Source organism: Columba livia, chromosome 4, assembly GCF_036013475.1.
Source record: "Columba livia isolate bColLiv1 breed racing homer chromosome 4, bColLiv1.pat.W.v2, whole genome shotgun sequence".
Taxonomy (NCBI): Eukaryota; Metazoa; Chordata; class Aves; order Columbiformes; family Columbidae; genus Columba; species Columba livia.
The window spans coordinates 57,831,156-57,847,428 of NC_088605.1; the positions used below are offsets into that span (position 1 = coordinate 57,831,156).

At 40.7% G+C, this 16,273-nt stretch overlaps 1 protein-coding gene and 1 long non-coding RNA gene across 2 annotated transcripts in view; one reads left to right on the plus strand and one right to left on the minus strand.

The window, feature by feature from the left end:
* Positions 1 to 16,273, minus strand: part of SMAD1 (SMAD family member 1) — a 110,449-nt gene that overhangs the window by 61,577 nt on the left and 32,599 nt on the right. The window lies entirely within an intron of this gene.
* The window catches only part of LOC110356951 (uncharacterized), a 58,223-nt gene that overhangs the window by 14,867 nt on the left and 27,083 nt on the right, over positions 1 to 16,273 (plus strand). The gene's annotated exons all lie outside the window — the stretch shown is intronic.

Consider the following 16,273-nt stretch of genomic DNA (forward strand, 5'->3'; position numbering starts at 1 on the left):
CCAATGCATTTCAGCAGAGCTTTCTAGTTTTTGCTAGAAAAAAATCTAAGCAGAGCTGGCACATGCCTGTTGACCTAGTAGTGAAGCAAAAGCAACCACACTATTGTGTCTTATTCTTGGGTGTCTTTGAGTGGAACAAGAGAAAAAACGGGATTTTTTACCTAGGAATAATCTTGGGATATCCAGCTGGAAAATACTGAGGCTGGGGCATGCCTTTAAAAACCCTTTCCTCATCAACAGGATTTACTCAGGGCCGTGAGTAAGACATCTACCTCAGCTTACACAAACTGGAGTTCCTCTTTGAGGAGGCATCACTGGTTTTTAATGCAAAGTGGAGGAGGAGATGCTACTGTTGCTTCTCTCCTCATGATGTCTGCTGGCTAGCTGTCTTATGGAAGATGAAGCTTCAAATTGTCTTTAACCCCCTCCCGATCTCAGTAGAAGAGCTGCCTGACGCAGTCCAAAGGGAGCACAGCTCTGTTGTACAGTTTTTGGGGGGCTGGATGTTGTACAGTTTTTGGATGAAGCGAGTTGCAGATTATGTACAGTGCTCTTGGGTTTGTGCTTTTAGATTTGGGTCTGCCCAAGTCCTGCTTTAGTCACTTCTGCTTTATTGAGAGGCAGCCCAAAATGGTTATCGGGGAAAGGAGGCCGTCTAACCTCACAGCTCATTTGACAGCAGAAGCAGCTTGAGCACATACAACAATATTAGCACAGGAAAACATGGGTAATAATAGAAGTGAATGAACTTCTAAATTATTTTAAATTTCTCTTGTTTCTTGATTTTAAACTGGCAGTATCATATAAGAAGTTAAAAATTGGTGTTTAGCCCTGAACAAACACTCCTTACTTACATAAAGACTAAATAAACTCCTAAGAAAAAATATTTTCTCAAAGCATAATTCATTTCTATGTAATGATGCCAGGGAGAACTGTAATGCTGGTACCATTCTTACTGTGTTTCAATAGGTTATGACATCTCCTTTGCAATTCTTTCCACATGAATTCCACTTGCTCTACTCCCAGAGTCAGTAAGATAATTCGCTGCAATACTGTCCTAATGCAATAGATTATTTTGGCACTGGAAAATGTGTAGGTGGAGTGATCTTTTGTACGTATATCTAAAAAACATGTTTTGTGCAGATGACAATTTGCTCCAACTCGTGTTCCAAGCTGACCTGAACCCTTCAGCTTCGTTAGAATGGTGCTGAGCTGAACTAGTAAGAACTGCTAAAAGGCTTAGGATTGGTGCCACTTTAGGGCAGCTCTGTGACTTTGTTGGCTGGTTGACAGCAAAAAGGCATATGCCTACAACATACCATGCTGTGTTCGAAGCCTTCCCATGAAAGCCAGCTGCTTATTCTTTTTCAACATCCATTGATGTTTGAAAAAAGTGGAAAGAATCCTATATAATACAGAGGGAAGCTAGAAGAGGCTTTACAACTTCTGAAAGACCTTCACTAACCCAGAATCCTTTAAAAACCTTTTAAAAAAAAAGTTAAAACTAATGTTCTCCTTTACAGGAAAGGCAGTTGTCCAAACTAAAGGATATCAGCTTATAGTTTAAAAATAGCTTTTAAAACTGCATGGTTACCCAACCCACCTCAGATTTTAAAGTATTAGGCAACCATGTTACCCTGTACTGAATGACCACTAGCTAATACCAATTGACTGTAAAGCAGCACTTTATTTTGTACTATCTGTTTATATTATACAGAGTTTAACTTATGGTTCTCTCAAACCCGGGGTCATAGCAGACAGAAATTTGGTAAGAGCTTTGAGAGATCAAAGGGAGGGGAAAAAAAGACATGAATATTCACAATTTGGCCAGTGACAAAGCAAACTAGATTTTTTTTTTTTCTGATGAAAAGACTCAGAGATTGCATTGTACTTCTGAGCAGGAATAACAAGATGAAGGTAGAGAAGAAACTGGTAGGTAGAAAACTGGAAGGTAGAAACTGGAAGGTAGAGAAGAAACTTACTCTCATAGATGTAAGATGTCATAAAGCACTGAAATTCTGCTATCTTGAAACTTTTTTAGCCTACTGTTGCTTTTGTCTGTGAATTAAGACTATTCCCCTTGCCCAGAAAAAGCAAATACTGAGATGTGAATGCTTTACAACTTTATCCTAGAAGAGGCCACAGATGGGGAAGCAGTTTGATCAATGTGGGAGGGATCAGCCCAAAATAACAGTAAGATATATTATACCATCAAAAAATGTCATGTCTGGAAGGAAAATTTTGAGCATAAATTAATACTGACCTTAGCCAGAATAACTTGGTCTCTTCAACATCTGCAGCTGTGTAGTTACTAGGGAGTTATCTGGCTTCATATGCTTTTTCACATCTGTCTACTAAATCAGAGATAGAAATACAAAAATCTAGCACAAAGGGACATTATATGGATTTGTGACACTCCCTAAGGGACTTGGAGCCTTTAAACTAACAAAGATATTACAATGGAACACAGGTATAATACTCTCTTTGTGACAATATTGGTCTAACACTGTTCCTGTTCCATTGTGCAGTGGAAAAACGATATCTATTTTCCTCTGATGAGCTCTCTGAAACTTCCAAACATGGGTAAACAGAACTGCAGTATATGAGACAATAAGTTTGGCATACATGCATGAAACTTCATACTTCTGGGATGAGCAAAATGAATAAAGCCAATTCATATTAATTGCCTTACAACACCATGTGTGAGCAAAAGCAACAGCGGTAACAGATTGTGAGACAACAGAGAGACTCTCACAGTTTAGCTCATACAGTATTTTCATAATTCTTCATAATTTTCAACATCACTAGCAACTTCCAAAGACTAAACTGTGCAACCTTAATAGAAATGGGAATGACAGGGTTATTCAACAGGAGTAACAACATTTTTCAGCTTGTAGCGTGTAAGTTGGTGTAATGAGTGGTATGTTGTATTTCCCCTGCCTGCATCATCTCAGGTTATGTTATGGTCCAGTCTAAATGACAAGGTGATGAAATTGCATAGGTGTAACATGCCTCCATTTCAGCAGCATGCACGACACAAAGTACTAAAATCCTTGAAGTATAACAGTCTTGAATAATCTGGTTCTAAATCTTCAGGTGCCAGTGGGATATTTGTATGTTATTGCCCCTTGCTTGCAAAATATGTGAGTTGTTCTTAAATTATGATCTGAGCTTGTATGAAAAAAACCTCAACCAAATCAAAATGCAATCACTTTTGTCCTCATTTTGAACAGTGAACTTTTAATTTATAAAAAATTTCATTCTTTTATCTTTTTACAGTATCAAACTACATTTTAGGTTAAAAAAATGTGGTTTCAAATGGGCAGGGTGAATTGATGCAATTTTAATGTACTGAGAGATTTAAGGACACAAAGCCATAAATCCATAACCAAAATCAAGCAAACATATGCATGCATAGACATAAACAAAACAAACCAAAACAAATCAGCCTCAATTTATAGTCATTAGGCAAGGTGAAGAATTCCATGGGATTCCCTCTGGAGATCCACCAATATAACCTGAACCTTACAGCAAACAAATGGGTTTTTCATACAGGAAGAAGAATAGAGAAGGGAATTGTACAAACAAGCTAAACTGCAGCAGTGGTGACAGATGTGAAAGGTAACAGAGATACCCCTTATGTGGCAGAAAACAGTTTTCTATTGAATTTACTTTCTGCTGGATTAGCATAATGAATTATAACAAAATATAGAGCCTACCACACAATATTTCTTTCTTTAGTGAAAAAGTTCTTCTCTTCTGACTTCATACAAGAGAGTGGACCTGGCCCAAAGATAGTCTGTTCCTAAAAGCATTTTATAGCATGCTAAAAATCCACGTAAATGGCCAACTTGGCTTGAGCGGATGTTAAGGATGAGGTCTGCATGTGGAATGAATATTTGGACTTGGGCTTACTTGGCCCAAGTTTTGATTGACTTAAAATAATTTATTGGATATCATTTGGTGATATCTATAGCTCTGACTGTCATAAAATGCTTCTTTAAATTACCCTGAACTCAGGTAATCTGGGATTCCAAAGGTTAACTTGAAAACACACAAATTCAATTAATGTAGCCGATCACCTAGAGCAAGGGAGCATGGAAGCGTGATTACTGCAGAAAAAAAGTTACAAATATAACGTGAACTTAAATTTTAAAATTAATTTTCTTCATCCTTTTTATTGACCCTTCTTTTTTTCCCCATGAGCACTGAAACAGCTCTTGTATACACGTATACAGATAGCAAATTTCAGTGTCCTGCAGGAACAGCAGCAAAACCTGAATTTATTTTCACATCCAAGGATAGGTATGGCAGAAGAAAATAACAGCACATTGAAACAGTATACCTGGCCAATAAAAGTCAACTAAATATTAGCATAAAACAAATAACAAAGAGCTTTATAAATGTGCATAAAATGTTGTAAAAAAATCTTCAGTATCAGAGGAAAGAAACCAACAAAACATTTAGCCAGAAAAATGCTTCTGTAGTTGGTCTCATTTTTACAGTGAACTTTTCACTGGATTGCAGTAACGAGGCTGTAATGTGGCAAAGTGAGGGTTTTTCCCAACCATAAATAGAAGAGTAGTTATCCTAAATACTTGTAAACAAGGCCACAGCTGGCGTGAGGTTTCCCTGAACATGGTGTTTGGTGGCAGGCTCAGTGTGTCTCTGCCTCTGCTCCCACCCTCCCCATCGCTGTTTATTCTCTCTCTGACTGCAGCCCAGCGGGGCTTCCCCTCTGGTTACAGCTGTACGGGCATTTCTTTCAGCTGTTCTCCCATTCCTTTCCAACCCCACCACCCCATTCCTACGCTCTGCTGCCTCCCCAGTCATGTTAAGACAACTCTTTGTGGGGCAACTTATTTGGGCTAGTTTTAAGCAAAATGTGACTGTGTGCTCAGCTTTACAGCTGATGTGTGCACTCCATTTGCATCACCAGTCCAGCTTTTCCATTTTTTCCTCTACGCTTATTAGCCTTGTGTAATCTAAAATTCAGACTTTAAAAATTTCATCCATTACAGCCAACACTAAAACACATCCAACAGCTTCTTAATATCTACAAAGTTCTTTCAAGTAAATCCAGCGTTTCTTGAGAAGTTAAATCTGGTTATTTTGTGATGATTTGAAACTGAAAACAGCCAGTCTGGGTAAGTGGAACTTAAAAATGCAAAATCAACAGTGAATCCAGTTTAGTGTTTGGCACCATATTGTGTTTGTCTCAGCAGTAATAACAGTTATTATGTTTTAAAACAAATATCTAGCAACCAAACAGGTCTGATGTATTTCAAAAAGCAAAAGTCAGTGTATTTTTTTCCACGTTTGACAAGGTGATTCATTTACACACTCCTTTCTAAATCACAAGGTGGTTTTAATAGGAGGAGATATCTGGGATTGCCTGAGATGGATAACTGGGTCAAGTTACCCTTTGGAAGAAGTCAGCGAACAAAACGTGAAACAGAGAAATCCACTGCCTTTCCCCTTTGAGCTTCATGCAAATGGGCTCTGGAAACTCAGCATGTCTCATTTTCTAGGGCTCCACCACAGTTCCAGGCCTCCAGGGATGTACTTTCACTAACACCTTAAGCAGTCGCTGCTGCTGAAAAAAAACCCACAGCCCTTCCCTCTGCTCCTGTACCCCACTCCTTCCTGCCCCCTTGCCTCTCATCTGTAAAGCTGAGCTCAGTTAAAGCTAAACCATGGTTTTGTTGGTTTGGCTTTGATGTCTGGCGTGGTTCATCAGCTGGCTGTGCAAATGCTGGTGTTGGCACGAGGAGCGAGGTGGTGGGGAAGCGAAAAAGCATGAGCCAAGTGGGACGGCTGCAGGGTTTGCTCTGGGTGCAGCTAGAAGATGCAGCTGAGCCAATTTAATAGCTGGCTGCTGCCAAAAACCTCAGTCCAACACTCTCCTTCCACTCTCCTCTCCACCTGTCTGCAGCTGCAGAGCCAGGTCCTTCTGCCTTGCACAGCTCTGAAGCCCAAGGAACCTTGCAGCAATCCAGCTCAGCTCGTTAAACCACCAGACAACTGTTGTTGTGTTTTGACAGCATGGGAGCTGGAACGGCTCTCCAAAGGACCAGAGGAACAGCAGAGCCAAGGCAAGAGCAGCACAAGGAGTGCACAGCCAGCAGCGGGGAGGCAGGTTGGAAGGGAGGACAGAACTATCCCCTTTCAGCAGCAATGACCTGTTAGTTTGGCTCAGCTGGATCTTCTAACTTCACCCTTGCGCTGTTGGGGCAGTGGTGCTGGCTTATGTCAGCTAAAATTATTGTGAAACAACTTCCTGTGTCTCATTTCAGCCATGTAGGTAAGCAAGATTTCAATGAGCAATTCACACACCTGCAGTTAAGAATATGCTGATACACATTTTGCATTAAAGCACTATCTCAGGAGCCACGTATAATTTCACAGGAAGCCCAACAAATGGCCTTCAGAGACGTTCACTGATCTGCATTTCAAAAATGTCCACCATTATGCCAGTAGTACTTCTTTCCTGAATAATAACTTTAAGCAGTTGTTATTGATTTAAATTTTGAACTAGTTTGTTTTGATTCAAAACATCATTACACCTATAACTTCATTTGCATTGAGTTACTGTCCAAGTCTTCACATGAATTAGTTCACCAGCACACCAGAGGTCCAAGACTGTGGTTCCCAGTGCTGATGCTGCTGGCTGCAGGAGCTCCCAACACCCTCCTTTTGTTTGTCCCAACTACGTGCTGTTGCATCTTTAGCTTTGCAACTTTGTGGGGCTACACTGCAAAGTGGATAACCAAACTCAAACCATAAGAATATTCCAGCTGCCCCTTTTATTTTTTGGGGGGTGGGAGGTAGCGTCTTAGGCTGTCGTTTCAGCAGGAATACTGGCTTACTGTACAACCAAACACCATAATTTCACCCCTGCAGACACACAGTTTGTACCTGCCCATATTTCACTTATAGCACCCTCTCCCTTGCATCAGTGTGCACGGCTGGGCTAGGAATGGGAATAGAGGACCTGTCAAGCTGTGACGTAGTCTGGGAAAGGAAAAGAACTAAAGGCACTTAATTCTCTTCTCTGCTTCACAGCAAAGGTACACAAATAGTGTGATCTGCTGATGTATCTGAGGCTGCGGTTGTACAGATATTTGTAGGCATTTTGCTTACAGAAATCCCCACTGTTCCTTTTGCTTCCCCAGTGGCACATTGCCATCCTTGAGCTTCTTCCTCACAATGCATGTGGTAGAAAACAGGTGATTTGATTTCTCTGTTAAAGTCTATAATAGTAGATAGCACTAAGAAACAGAATTTCTCTATCCACCTTGTTATTTATGCAAGCATTTTGTATTTTTAAACAAGCCAAAGTTCAAAACAGGCCCAGAACCCACCCAAATAGTCACAAAACAATCAAGGGCATCTGAATCTGCAGTGACGTTCCTAAGAAGATCATCCAGCATGGAAAAGAAAAGCTACTGAGCAAGAGCAAAGCACCCTCTGCGCTACCAAAAGGCACAACAGGCTGTCCTGGGTGCCCCAGGCATTATTGGCTTCGGCAGAGCAGACCGTGCCACATCTGAACCAGTTAAACTGGCTCCAGCAGTCCCACAGGAGCCCAAAGGCAGGTAAGTTCTTCATCTGACTGGGACGGATACAGAAGCTGCAAATAGCATCAGATATTTGTTTTCCCATTACTGTTGTTATTTTTGAGTTCCAGGCTTGCTGGGCTGACAGGCATGACTGGAAAGTACATGAGCTGTGGAGACGGTGGTTGTGCTGTGTCCAAATATGACACCCCTGTGGCAGGTTCTGTGCAGCACTGATGTGTCTGCGGTGAGTTCAGTGCACTCCGACAATGAGTTGGCCAACAGTGTTTTGACAGTGCATGTCAGGTGAAGGGATTGCGGTTATCTTATAAACTCTGCCGGCTTTGTTGCGTCTGACATAGTTTTTCTGGTGATGAAATAGGGTTCCTGGTCTGATAAGGAAGAGGTGGGGCATATAATTAACCAAGTGGCTGGGAGCAAGTCCTGGGGTGTTTGTATGATGCTTCCTTGGGTGGACAGTAGTTTGAGAGAGAAAATTTCTGCTCTTTATTAAACAATCAGTATGGATAATTTACATGTCAACACCGTTAACTATTGCAGCAGTAAGGAGGAGATAAAGTCACGGATCTGCTCAATTAACTGTGAGCAATGTCTCATTTTGGTGCCACAGTTAAATGATATTTGGGACATACTCTGATTTCTGTGCCTCCCAAGAAAGAAGTTCAGTGGAACTTAAAACATATTCAAGCTGAATCGAGATGCCCAGGCAAGCAAAGTAGCAACACAATCTACTGCTTTTCATGGCCTGTGTGAATATGGCTTGTTTCATGAGGGACTGAAAAGAGACTGGTCAACAAATCTCTGGGCTCCACTGCTGTCAGAACAGCTTTGCTTTGTTAGACCTTCCAAAAATTTTCAATACCTTTGCAGAAATGAAATTACACAAGATGAGGTCAGAGGACCCAGCGGCTTACAGCTCACCACTGCAGCTCACCTTGTCTCCTTGCTCTTCTCCCAGCAGTGTGATTACTCTGTTTACCTGCTGCTGTCCTCAGAGCTTGTCAGACCCGTTTCCTAGGCCAGTTCAAATAACTAATCTAGGAGAAAAGTGATGCAGGAACAAAATGAGGTTTTTTTTACTGGGCAAGTGATCTGAACAAAGAGTCTGAGAGTATACAACATGTATCAGAAATGATCCAAAAGGTGGGGGCTGAATATACGGCTGAGAGAGATGGAAGCGGGGAGTTAGTTTTTGATAATTATCTCTCTACTATGCAGACCCCCTTAAGGTTCAAGATTCCCTCCTTTCCTTTATGTCACCTACTAGTGATACAGCCCCAAACTAGTCCAGTTTTGCTGATAGCACAATAATACAGTGGTTATTTTATTACTTGTTGGTGAGTGAATTCTACCATCGTTTAAGTTTCTGATACTGACAAAGCAGACTGTTCATTAGCATGTTCGTGGGATTAGATAATTAGGTTGAAGCTAGCTAATGTTCTCAAACACTAATATTTTATCCAAGTTTCAACAAGCACATCTAAAGTGAGAGATTCCACAGGCTCCTCTGTTGATTTTACCAATAAACAGGTGATAATCTACTGAATCATGCTTTTGCATTTCCAGGTTAGAAATAGGTAGAGTCAATGAGAAGGATAGTATTAGCAAGAGATCCGTGATGGTGGGAAAAGCAATTTGCAAATTTGAAAGAAACTGATGCCAGTAAGAAGGAAAGATTTTGAGGAATTTGCAAATATTCTTATCTAGCCACTGTGGAGGGGAAGTTTAGGATCCCAAATTATATAGATTCCCAGAACTCTGTAGATTTCACAGAAACATTGGCATACAGTATTCTTCTGCTCCTGCCACTGACTGTGGCTGGCACACCATAGTAGCCTACTGAGGTGGATGGGATGTTTCATCTATTTTAAATAACACAAATGCAGGTCTCATAACATGTTTGAGAAAGCTACATTTGATCACTGAGCTGCTTCACAAGAATTGGGGTGCATTTGCTAACCACTTTGTATCACAAAAAGACACAACCTTGCAATCAAGACAAAGTCATCACTATCCTTGGACAGCCCAACATAGTGATGCAGGGCTTACATAAAAAGTTTTATGTCGAAGTACTTTAAGATGACTAAACATAACTTCTAGGGAAACAAAGACACATAAAATTGCTCCTTCCCTCACTAGCTAGCCAGAAAGCTGCTCTGCTTTTTCAGTTAAGCTAGCTGCTGACCAGTGATTTCTTTACCTCCAAACTAGTCTTCGCCTGTTGCTGAAAGCATGAGAAAAAAAGGAGTTAGAGGCTGATACAACTTTTAGATAACAATCAGTTCAGCTTTGGGAAGTTTTCCAAGTCCTGTTTGTCCTTTAGAAATATTGCTCACATTTTCAGTACTTTAGTCGTCTTTCTTTTTCCTGTTCCTGTTTATTCGTACCTCCACTTTCTTGCCTGCCCTGACCCAGGTGTCCCAGCTCTCCCAGTACAACAGTGCACACTTGCTGTTCTCCCTGCCCCGAGCCTTTGTACATACAGGTAAACAGCAAAGCATGTGCAGGCTCCATCCAGGTGAAGCTCTTCAACTCCCCGCGTTCCAGCAGGGGCCCCTTGCACCACCAGCTGGTTCTCTGCTCCTCAGAGCCTCATCAAAGCGCTGCCTCCAGGGCCTCCCCCTCATTTCCCTAATACCTGCATCTTCTGCTTGCAAAGGCACCTCCTGAGACAACTGCCTCTTGCCCTACAGCCTTGCCCTTCAGAGCTGGGTTCCCCCGCTGAACCGGTGCCTCCAGCACGGCAGCAGCAGCAACACAGCTTGTTTTGTTTTGTTTTTTTTGGGGTTTTTTTGTTGTTTTTTTTGGGGGGGTGGGGAGGGAAAGGGATGCGTTAAGGGAGTTGAAGAACAAGAGAGTGAAAATAAGGAGAGAAAAGACAGAGGCTGGAGAGAATACTCATGGCCATCTTGCATCCTGGTGGGGGAAGCCACTCCTTCCCACCTCACCCAGGGTGAGCACCTGCTGTGTTAGTGTTTACCATTTTAACAACATATTTGTTATCCTCATTTTCTCTGACTCCAGCCACTTGAAATCACGTTGTTGGGTTTGTTTTGTTTGTTTGTTTGTGGTTTGTTTGGTTGTTTGTTGTTTGTTTATTTTTTGTTTTGTGTTTTGTTTTGTTTTCCCATGAGCCACATTATACCCCAATTTCAATTTACTATGCTATCTACTGTCATACTTTTTCCAGTCTCTTCACTTTTCTCACTTCTCTCTTCTCCTATCCCAGGATATGCACATTATTTTCTCTCCCTCTTTAAAGCTTCTTCAAATATTAGGCTGACCTCCCTGGTGAGCTGATACCCTCACTCAACAGAAGTGCAAGACTGAAATACAAATAGGATCAGTGTCCCACTTGGAATATGCAGGGCTGTTCTCAGTGAGACATGGGCCTGGCTGTCCTCTTCTTGGCAGAGAAATATCTTCTATAAACGACCAGATTATCAGAACACTGAAATGGGGATTTTAGTTTCAGTTACTGCAGAGTTTTCAGTAAGCTGGCAGAATAATAATTCTGTGCTAGATAAGCCAAATGGAAATGATCCACCTGGAAAAGGAAATTGCTTCTGAAAACTCAGGAGAAATACCCCTTCATTTTAACATAAAATGCCATCCACTGAACACAAACTCACTAAATTTAAGGGAGTCAGACCCCTATATTTCTTCACAGGTTAGAGGAGATTCTACCAAAAGATTTGAGACTAAAGGTGAATGTCAGGAAATATGTTAGTAATTAATCTTCCTTCCTTATCTCTTACATTACAATCTACCCTTGTTCTTCTGTGTCAGCTATCTTGGTGATGCTCACAACAAACTTCTCCCTTGGTTATATTTATATGTTCCTGTAGAACATTAACAAAATGTCATGCTTTCCCTGAGAACACTGTTAACAGTTAATTACTCATGATAATTACTAAAGGATTGAAGTGTTTGCTTTACTAAGCTCTATGAAGATACATTTTAAATGCCACAAGATAAGCGAGTTGCAATGAGTAGTTTGTTGTTTGTTTGTTTGTTTTTCAAACAATTCTACAGTTTGGATGCTGTGGTATGCAATTAGGCAGATAGGTTTAGCCTGGTGAACATGAAAAACCTGAACAGACTATTCCCATTTCCCTTACAAATCTATTTTTAATGCAAAGAACTATGGATATAATTCTTGTTAGAAATAATGGTTACTAACTTTAAAGAAAAAATTTATAAGTCAAAATGAATAGTATATGCCCCTGTTCTTCCAGCTCTGTGTGGAATATTTTTTACCCCATGATTGCCATTAGCATTGCTAGAAATCACAATATTCCTGCAGAAAGTTATCCTCATAGGGCAACCCTTTGCTACTCTTACTCAGCAAGTCACCAGTCCGATAAGTCAAGACATCGGTCACACTGATATCAAATGTGTGAGTAAAACAAACTTGGCTCTCCCTCCTGTTAAAGACAAAAAAATCCACAGCAAAATTTTCAAAAAGTCCCCTTACTGTTACAGCTCAGAAGGTATTCCCAAGTCTAAGTCCACTGATATTCCAAAAATTCAGTCTATGATGATTTTGCCTGCCATAGCTGTCAGACAAACTTTAACCATTTCTTAGCATAGGAAGAGTTGTGCTGGCCTTCCTAAATTAAGCAAGACTCACACACAACCTTGTGAGCTGTTATTCCTGCTTATAAATTAAGCAACTGAATTTGAAACACCAAATGATTTGCCCACAATTACTCATGAAGACAGTGGCAGAGCCGGTGTTGGAAAATAAGACTTTCCTGAGTCCCAAACCCATGTCCTAGTTATAAATAATGATGACCTATCTCTGTTTGTTGTGTATGGGTAATATAACCATGCAGATGTAGGAAATGACTTTAATTTGACTGCACAACAAATGGAAGCCAACCTTTCTCTAGGGAGTGTTCAGATCACAGAAGCTTCCTGGTAAAACTCTTAATCCCTCATATTTCAAAGAAAATGCTATATACTGCTCTACTGTATCAAGATAAAATGAACACAAACAGCATTTCCAATGCAAGAGAAATACGATGGACACAAACTTCAGTCTGGTCACCAGGCTATAAACTGGTGCAATGAAAACAGTTCAGAGCAAAGAATTTGTCAGGAGTCGGTGGTTTACCCTGGAGGATCTATGTAGACTCGCATTTGCAATGCCCTTGCTAGATGTATCTCCCGGGCAATTTTTTTGGCTACTTCAGTGCTTTCTGAAAGGGCAAACCAATTGCTTCTTTGCTCCTTCTGGTCCTCTCTGACTAATACAAAATCCATAGACGATATAAAAAAATAAGAGAGCACAAGGCAAGAAGCGCGTATCTGAAAATACGGGTAAGGCTTTAGCACCCATGAGGGGCGCTGGATGCTGTCTCCTTTCGCACTGCCACGTGCAGTCTGAGGTCTGATACACCATTCCCTAGAGAGGCAGCTGCTTGTCAGAACCAAATATTCACATTAAATCCCACTGCAAACCTCCTCTCAGCAGATGGGGTTGGAGACAGCCTCTCCATGCTGCTTCTTAACCAGCTTCTGAAGGGATCACTGTCGAACAATGTAAGCTGTTCCTTCTCCCAGGCCCTGGGCAAATGTCAGGGAGCAGCTGAAAGAAAAATCGGCACTCAAATGGAAGACTATATTGAGTGATAGAGTTAAATCTGATGTCTTTGGAGAACTTTGAAAACTCTTCACAAAAAGGTTAATATGAAAATTCATCTGTTCTTGCAACAGAGGCCAGAAGCTAATAGGCAATAAGGACAGGAGATGTTTTGGGTAAAGACATAGAAAAGGGGGAGAAATCTTCTTTTCCCCAGTGAAAAGCAAGCATTTGTGGTTTTGCTCTTCAGTTTAGTTGCAAAGCCTTTGTTCTGACATTCTGAGAGTGCCAGAGGTAGTCAGGTGTGTTCAATTTATTTTCTTTCTCCCCCCCCTATTTTTTTAAATTTGTTATACCTCTGTCAGGTATTTGGCTCACTCTCTAAAACAGTGCTGATCATTTTGCTCTGTCATTCAGAAATGTCTCCGTAATAACCTCTTGAATTCCTTCTATTTCTAATACACGTTGTAATATAATAAAGTTTGTGGGAAGACGTAATGTCCTTTATTAGAACAACTGTTAGAGATGTGAAAAACTCTCAAGCTTTCAGATAAAGTACGGGACTCCTTTTTTGATGTAGACAGGATTTAAACTGAGCAAAGGCTCCCAGGTGAGTATCAATGAGCTATATATGGAATTAAAATATGCTTGTTTGTTGAGAAGACTTGAATTACATTTTGTTTTACAAAGTTTCTATTTAAGCAAATCTTCACAAGAGTATTAAATATTGTGAACTTTACCAACACTTTTTGTTGAAGGCTTAATCCACACCCACGTCACAACAAAGACAGGAGGCTGAGCTCTTTACATATGAGAAGGTGACTTTTCACACATAGCCTTAACAGTAAACATTTTGCTTTTTTCAGGGAAATACAAAGCTCCGAGATAAGTTTCGTTAATTTACATATCTTCCAAGAAGTGGAAATTACAAAACTACAGACAACAAACATTGGCTAATGAGTCTAGGGAAAAAGATGCAAAGGGAAAACTCAGAAATGGGTTTGTTTAAAAGCTACCACAGGCAGAAAGGACCTTGAGCTACGAATGCCTTTGTTTTGCTAATCTACCTAATGTTCTAGTGACAGAAAAAAATATCCTTGAATGAATGATTCTGACTTTGTACTAGTGTGAACTGAGTAACTTATTTAAAAATGTAATACTTTGTTTGTATTTAAACAAGTCTTCCTGAAGACCTGTTTTCTCAACCAAGTCTTTATAATGGGAAAAACAACCGTTGATTTTGTAGTCATCATGTGAGTAACTTCTATTAAAGTCAGCAGGGCCTTGCCCACTGTGAGGTTTTTTTAAACCTGTAACTCTTCATCAGTGTAGCTGTCAGCTGTAGAGCCTGAGGAAGCTGTCAGACAATATTCAAATGCAGTTGCCTTTTTCCCACAGTGCTGTCAAAAACAAATCATTTTGTTAGCAACACTTGAGAGACATTACTGTTCCGAAATGGAAACAAACAGAGTGAAGAAGGGTCTCCTAACACGATAAACAATTTGCAAGTGCAATGTGTCCCCAGAGCTGAAACTACACACCACCGCTGATTTTTAAATCTCTTCCTCAAATACAGGTTAGAAGTGTTAAGAATTTGTGGGAAAGTTTTCCTTCGGCGTAGACCACGGCTTGATGTTTATTCATAAGCTGTAGTAAGCAAATGAGAAACTAAGCACTTTGTAAATGGTGCATCATTTTGACTACTTGATCTGCTCTACTGACAGAACAGTTTGGCATAATTGCTGGCATACATAATATTTTCAAATGACAACTCTTCAAACAAGCCAGGGCCTGAGCTAACAGCAGTGAAAGCTGCCTATTTATTCAGCTGAATTCTAGATTAGTAAACACCACAGACAACTAAGATCGTTCACGACATGAATGCATCTCTCTACCTTCAGTACTTTCCAGTTCCACAGCACATGCTGGTATCTGTCTCCAGCTGTAGCTTTAGATGCGAGAAGCTAGTTTTGCTGCTCTACCACAACTGTTTTGAAACAGGCCCCCAATGCCTTCAGTGTTGCCTCCACACGTAGTTTTGATTTAACATTGGTAGCATCACTTAGCTCATGCTATTGCTTCTGAGTCATGTCAGGCAATTCCTAGTGGAGCAGCTTCACCTCCATGCTGCTGTAGATGTTGGCTGGTAAGACACGCAGGGGTACACATATTGTTGCTTTGCTAGCGGGAAAAACACTTCATCAAGAGTGACTGTCAGAAAATGATTAACAACTCTTCAAAGAAACCCGAGAGACAACAAAATATGGCCAGTAACAAAGGTCCAGGGCTTCCAGCCACCTTTCGGTATTACACTGATGCCAGGATATTGTCACTGCATTAAGATGGAGAAACTAAATTTTCAAACATCCCCATTTTGTTTTTGCATCTTAGCATTTGGCTGCCAAGTTCCCAACAATTAGCTGGCACCACAATTAAAGAGCACCTTTTGCAGAAGCAGTCAGGTGAGCAAAGATACAGTGACAGCAAAGAGACTGATGGCAAGAGGGATCCACAGAGAGGACAACCAATATACATTTAGTGGCTGCAAATATGCCAGCTCAGAAGAAAAACTACAGCTGAGTTTCAGCTGCAAGCAGCCTGTAGTGGCATGGCCACCAATGTGGAGTTGGACAGAGTGCCCACTAGTTAGAGTTGTATCAGTACGGAAGAATGATATCTGTCTGTGAAAAGGAGCTTGCACAGCACAAACTATGAGCTGTTCTGCATGTATCTGTTTATACCTGGTTTCAGAATAAAAGCTCAGCATTGAAAGTATTTTCCTTATCACCAGAAAGAGGCACTTTTCATTTTCATCCTAAATCTTCCAAAGGTATAATGCCTAAAAAAACTTGCTAACACTGATGCACAATACAGCTTCTGAAACCTTAATTCTTTTTCCATAGTAGGAGAAAATCCTATGCTGTAATGCTATTTGGAATAAGAAAATCTTGTAACCAGTAACACCATAATACCATACATAATGCAATTTTAGGTCCTTCGAATGTTTGGCCTATGTTACTTAGGTCAGCCAGGTGGTTACTATCAGCTTTGGGTGCTCCACCTGGTCAAACTGCATCTTGTGTTCCTGAGATGCTCCTTCATGCTC